The 6,460-nt window shown below is 39.6% G+C and overlaps 1 protein-coding gene across 4 annotated transcripts in view; it reads left to right on the top strand.

Moving 5' to 3' along the window:
• IPO11 (importin 11) overlaps positions 1–6,460 on the top strand; it is an 80,695-nt gene continuing 74,235 nt past the window's right edge. Inside the window, exons 1-4 of one of the 4 annotated variants that reach the window (XM_015652733.1) lie at positions 1–69; positions 564–632; positions 3,208–3,307; positions 3,989–4,087. The gene's annotated coding sequence lies outside the window, so the exon portion shown is untranslated. Of the gene's footprint in view, positions 70–169; positions 633–3,207; positions 3,308–3,988; positions 4,088–6,460 lie in introns of those variants that run through there. The other 3 variants (XM_015652732.1, XM_019009221.1, XM_019009220.2) reach the window with 3 other exon arrangements.

Raw genomic sequence — 6,460 nt, 5'->3', positions numbered from 1 at the left:
CGCGGGGCAGTGACGTCAGGGCCGCGCGCCGGGGAGGCGGTGGTGCCGCCGCGGCATTTGCTGGTCCCGGTTCGTGGGAGGCCGGGGGGGGGACGGCGAGAGGGGGGGAAAGGCGCTGGCGGCAAAGGCGCTGGCGGCAAAGGCGCTGGCGGCTTCCAGCGAGGCAGCGCTCGGGACACTCAGCCTCGGGGCTCTGCTGCTGCGGGCGGCGCTGCTGCTCCGCCGGCTGTGCTCCCGTTTGAGGTGCTCGAGCCGACGCGGCACCGGCGTGGAGTGCCCGCCGCGGTGCCGGCTCTGGGGCACCGCCCCCGGGGTTGAAGCAGAGGGGCCTTCCTTACCTATTGTATTGGCAGCGGCGAAGGGCCTGCTCGGAGGTGGAAGGAAATAACTGTTGCCTAATTCCAGGGAACAGTTTCCCGCCTTCTCCTTGAATCCGTTTTGAGTCAGGATAGAATTAATGGAAGGCATGGGAGTAAGATGAGGCGTTAACTTGACAGAACTTGTTTTTTGCTTGAAGGGGCCCGTCCTGGCCTTTATTCTAGGTGGTTGTTTTCTTCCTGCAGGCTGAAGAACAGCAGATTTTTCTGCAGAGCAGTCTTCCCTTAATCAGAGGCAGGCTCAGTGCAGCAGTGGTGAGTTATTTCTCCAGTTCGTTACCGTAGAAGACAGCAGTGTGTGTGAAGTACGAGAACAAGGCCCTAAGTGCAGTAGTGATGCTGCTTCCCACTTGGTTCCATGTGCCTTGCTTCCCATCAAGTCATGTCTTTAACATATTTGACATGGCTTTTAAATTAGCCCACAGAGCACATCAACAAAACGCTGCTGAATTAAATTATATTTATTGTTTATAAGATACTGCTGAGTGTTTGCAAATAGCATGTTCCTCATGGAGTTTGGTTTCTTGAAACTTCATACAGATTTGTCACTGCACTGTTTTTTTCTTCTCATTCTTTCATTGCACCGTTCTCATGGAAGGCATTTACTATAATGTGTATAAATCATAGAAGTTTTTGTCACCCGTGTTTTACATACAGCATTTTGAAACTGTACCGCCCAAAGTGAGATTTAACTGTAGTTTAAATGAAAGGGGTTAAACCTGTTTCAGAGCATGAGGATTGACTGAAACTTGCATTTCCATCTCAGCTGTTTGGCACTAGTTTATTCTTAAGTGGTCTGTCAGGTCTTTATGAAAATCCATTAAATTAGGTAAATTTAGGTAAAGAAGTCAAAGGAATGAGATTGACTTTGTGGTATTGGTCAGTCTAGAAATTTACTATTAAATGTTAAAAATATTCTTACATTATATCCATTTGTCTTCTATATAATCAGTACTGAATCCTGTGGCAGAGTAATTTTTTAGTTAATCCTTGGAATTGTCTCACTTATTTCTTTAGTCCCTGTTTCTTCTCTTGGGAATTTTTGGTCACTTTGATGGTTTCAGTTTAATGTGAATTTTTCTCTTCTGAATTTGTAATATTATCTGATTGACTTTCCTTAACATTGTTGCCAGCCTTGCTTGTTGCTGTCCTTTATTACAGTGGACCTCATTGTTCTTAGTTCCTGTATCCTTCATATCTTCTGCATGCTTTTTGCAGACCTTTGCAGACTAGGTTTTAGTTTCAGTGTTAAATTCTTGTAAAAATGAAATTTTGGAAATTCTACTCCTGTATTTCTGTCACTAGCAGTATGGGGAAAAAACACTTCTGACTCTTCTCTGCTCAGAGCTTTTCATTTGTCTTCTTTACTGTGCCTTAAATTGGGCAAACTATAGATTGTTTGGTTACATGAAGAAAAACTAATAATGTAGGTTTTGAAATATCTTCATAATGCTTAACATTAGTTATTGTGTTGGTTTTGGTGATTGCTGTAGTTACTAGTGAGTTTAAGTAGTACTTTCAATAACCAGGATAGTTTTAGTTCTTTTGGGTGCACTCCTTAGTGGGACTGCTGGCATGTGGCAATGCAAGAAAAGAGATTAATAGAAAAGTTTGTAGAAGGCTGGAGGGACATCAGGGTAACTACCAACATTTCCTGAAGGTGGCAGAATCCTTGCTAATGTATTATGTCTACATGACTGAATGCCAGCATTTCTGTTACTCATTTCAGGAGTTCTTGTGGCTTCTCAGCATGGGAACTTTGTTTTCCCTGTTTTCATTGTAAAAAATGTGCTGTAAAAGACAGTCCTGAGTTTCTGCTGGAACCTACAGAGCTGCAGTGTAGCTTTATAGTTGTTCATTAGTTGTATCATCGGCTGGTATGAAACAGCAAATCCTTTTTGTAAACACTCTTCAGGGAGTTAGTTTAAAGTGTCTGCAAAGTCTCCCTTAGGTTCCACTGTCTTAAACAAGTCCTCAAACTCTCTTCACAGATAATTTGCTTTATACTACAGACTATCCTAGTAGCTTTGGCCTCTCTCCAGCTTGTGCCTTCGTGAACTGAGGAAAGGGAGAAATGTGGGAACCAAACTGAAAATGGTGTCCTAGAAGCCATCTCAGACACTACATAAAGAAGGATAACAACATCCACAGAGCCACTTGTGCTCTTGAAGTAGCCCAGAACGTATTTGCTGAAGAAGTTTTTGGCTTTGTCTTCTTCTGATTTTATAAAATCTTAACTGAATTTATTCTTGCACCTCCTTACAGTGGGAAAGAATTAATTGAACTCTTAACAACAGAGAACAAAAGTACACAGAATTAATTGTCTAGATATGAGTGAGTTATTACACTGCATTCTCTCAGAAAAAGTAAAGTAGGGAGGTGTTTAGTGATGAAATCCTTCATGTTGTACCCCTTCAGATGTTTAGCAGTCACTGGTTTCTTTTCATAGCTAATGTGATTTTAATATTAGGATGTATTTTAGTGTGATGGGAAAAGTACCTAGATACCTTTTTTCTGTATCGGAAGGGTTGACTGTTCAGGAGAAACCTTAAACTGGTGTGGCTAGTATAAAACCTAGAACATTTAAGACACTTGGAACAGTCTTGAAAGTTAAAATGTGTTTGCAGATACTCCCTTAAAAAGGGAATTAAAGAGTAAAGAATAGAGCAGAAATGAGACTTGAATTTTTGCCACTTAAAGAAGATGAAGGAGTTTGGAAGCAGGACATTGGATGATAATGTTGAGGAACTGTTACTGGTATTTGTGGTCTCTGAAGATGTTAACTCATTGTGCTAAAAGATGGCATTTGATGTGTTGTTTTTTTTTCTAGGTATAACTGCGCTTGCTTTCTTCCTGACAGCTGAATGCCATTGTCAAGTTCAGTACTGTCATACCTAGAGGGATCTTGGAGAGCAGATTTTCCTTGTGGGGTGAGGATAGTCTTTTTTTCCTTTTGCAAGACAGAATTCTGGCATTGGTATTAGGAGTCATACTTGGGTTTGGTGCTGCTGTTCAGTGATGGCATTGAACACTTTCTAGTGAAAAGGGATTTCTTTTCCTTCTTCCAAAATGTTTGTGTACAGTTTGGTTGTTACAGCAGTGGGTGTGGGCCACAGAAAAGCAGGAGAAAGCAACAAACATTCCTGATGCTGCTCAGTGTTTATTGTGAGGACACAGACTGACAGTAAGAAGGAAAGGGAAATTGCACCCTTGCTCAGTAATCAAACCTGGAAATTTTGGCTATCGTGACACAAATGCAGACCTTGCCTTCCTTCTAAGAATATGTTGCTTATAAGATTAACAGACTCTGCCAAAATTTCTATATGTGCCTTATGTCTCTGAAAGTACCCAAAAGACAGTAGCTGTTTAATATACTCACCTCCTAGTGACTAAAGCTGTAGAAGTCCCATGAACTATGGAGAAAGTCCTCGTCCCTGTGATTTAACCGATCTCTGGCGTAACCTATTCCGCTTTTGCCTTTCCCATGCAACAGTGAAGTTGGACATGTAAGAGGTGAAGATTGTCTCTATCCCATAGTATTAGTGCAAATATTCATTGACTTTGCAGTTGTCTGGGGTTAAGAGCATCTATATATCCTCTGTGTAAATTAGGGTCTGAAGAGCCGTGGTTCATCAGTTAAAGGATAATAAAAAAAAGAGGGCAGAGTGACGCCATCTGAGTTTGGAGACATCTCGGTTTAAACTCCTGAGGTACAGCTGTGTCTGTCTGCAGATATAACTTTCACATGTGCATCTCTACATATCAGTAATTGAAACTGTATTTTTTCTCCTGTAGTGTGCTCTGGTGTCTGTTGGACAGTGTGCTTAGATGGCTTGACATTTTGCCTTGTTTGGGTTTTTTTGTTGTGTGTGCCCCAGTACCCCACCCCCCTGCCTTTTGCCTTTTTGTGGGCAGTTACGGCTCAGTCACAATTTGTACGTTTGTTCTAAGTTTACATCACATTTTGATAAGAGCATGAAATAAAAGCTGCTTGCTGTTCTGCCTGCTTTTTTGTGCCTAGCACATTTACCTGTCTAGCAATGAGGTGTGAAAATGATTGGAAAACTTGATCAAAACCTGCAATTTCCTATTCCTTCCATCTTTGGGTATTTAAGAAGTTCAGGGAGGAGCAGAAGGTTACACTGCTTATTTTGGTGACAGTAGGTGTTTGTTTTAGCTTATTTGTACCTAGCTTAAACTGCCAATTTGAGTTTTATGCAGTAAGGATTGATTCAAAATAGTTTCTTAAAATTTTTTATTTTTATTTTCTTTCTGTTTTTTTTTTTTTTAATAGAGATTAATACAAGTAAGACTAGTGACTTACTAGAAGAAAACAAACCGTTCAGAGGAATTTTAAAAAAGTAGTAGCAATAGACAGGGTTTTTTACATCTCTGTCATTTGTATTTACTACACATTTATTAGACGTTTTTCCAGTTAATTTTTTGCTATCCAAGTCATACAGAATATACCACTTCCGTAAATATTTTACAGTATTTATAAACATTATCCAAAAGGTGACCCATCTTCAGGGAGATTATTTTTTAATTTAGTTTTTCTATTTGGATTGTGATAGCCTTATCCAGTATTGTGTTAGGGCTGTTCTTTACTTGGGATCAAAAAGCTACTGTGCAAATTTATTGAAGAGTAAATCTTGAGGGCTGTTAAATTCCCTGCTTCTTAATAAAAAATCCTTGAACCAGAGTTGTCTGGATGATGGGCCAACATTATGTACAAATGTCCTGACCCGGGTATCTGCTGTGGTTTTGAAATAAGTTTTTTTTCTGATCCACTAAGCTTAGTTTGATTTTTCTTGCAGTTTTTTTTTTGAGCAGTAGTTCAAACAGTAGCTGCTCCAGTTTTTACATGGAAGTACAAACCTCTTCAAGAATGAGAAACATTATTAAAAAAGAAGTAAATATTTTACTTGGATTTTTGTTGTTCTTTGTTGTTGTCGTCTTTAGAACTGCCAGCTGATTGTTTTGAAATAAGAAACTGAAAAAAAGTCACCTATTTTTTGTGCTTGCATTTTACTAAGTTAAATAAGTATGTCTTCCAATGAGAACTGCTCTAGATGAAGCATATGAATTTCCTGTAGAAGCAAAAGCCTTCAGGTTTTTCCTTCCCCTTCTTAAAAATGTTATCCTAGAGGTGCTTCCACTGTTGCTGGTGGGTTCAGCCTTAGCCAGAGGCAGGTGTGTCTTGGAGCCATCTAGCACTTCCTCTGTCAGACATGGGGAAAGCTTCTTGCGGCTTTTCACAGAAGATACCCCTACAGTAACCCCCCTTCTGCTGTCTGTGCACAACTGGTTAAAGCAGAAAGGCTGGAAGATTCTTCACATGGGAAGCATAAAGCAGAAATAGTCACCTGTTCAATTATTGCTGTAAGGAGAGATGTGATTTTGTGTTTCATGGCTTTGAAAGTAAACCTTCTTCAGCCTTAGAACCTTCAAATTTTAGTCAGCTTTTGTTGAGGATGATTGGAGATTTGGAGTTGAAGAACTGTTTTTTTAGGGGTGTAATAGTTGTTTTTTTTTTCAATTGAGCAGTGCTATTACTGGTATAAAAGGTCTTCATTATTGTGGCTAGTTTTACTGTTAAGGTTATTTTTCTAAAAAAAATCAGAATTTTAAACCTTGTTAATATCAATGTTAAAGAATAAATTTAATTTCTCCCACTTTCTTTCTTACTTTGTTGCTGTAACAATTTTAATCTTGATTTTTTTCCTGAAGGTGGAAAAAGAAAAATTTTTTTCCCATTAAACAAAAGCAAATCAGGGAGTCATTATGGTTAGAAAAGATTGAGTCCAGCCTTTGACCCATCACCACCTTGTCAGCTACACCACTGCACTAAGTGCCACATCCAGTCATTTCTTGATCACCTCCAGGGATGACAGCTCCACAACTTTCCTGGGCAGCCCATTGCAATGCTTAACAATCCTTTCCATAAAAAAATCCCTCCTGAAGCCCCACCTGAACCTCCTCTTCTCTCCTCTTTGAAGGAAGCTGTTCTTTGTTGTTTATTTAGAAAACCTAAGTATATGAATATTTATCTGTGCATGTGTTATTAAAAGTTAATGTAAGCT

This window comes from Parus major, chromosome Z (assembly GCF_001522545.3).
Source record: "Parus major isolate Abel chromosome Z, Parus_major1.1, whole genome shotgun sequence".
Classification (NCBI taxonomy): domain Eukaryota; kingdom Metazoa; phylum Chordata; class Aves; order Passeriformes; family Paridae; genus Parus; species Parus major.
The sequence above is the reverse complement of the archived record's forward strand: the minus strand, read 5'-3'. Positions and strand labels throughout refer to the sequence as shown.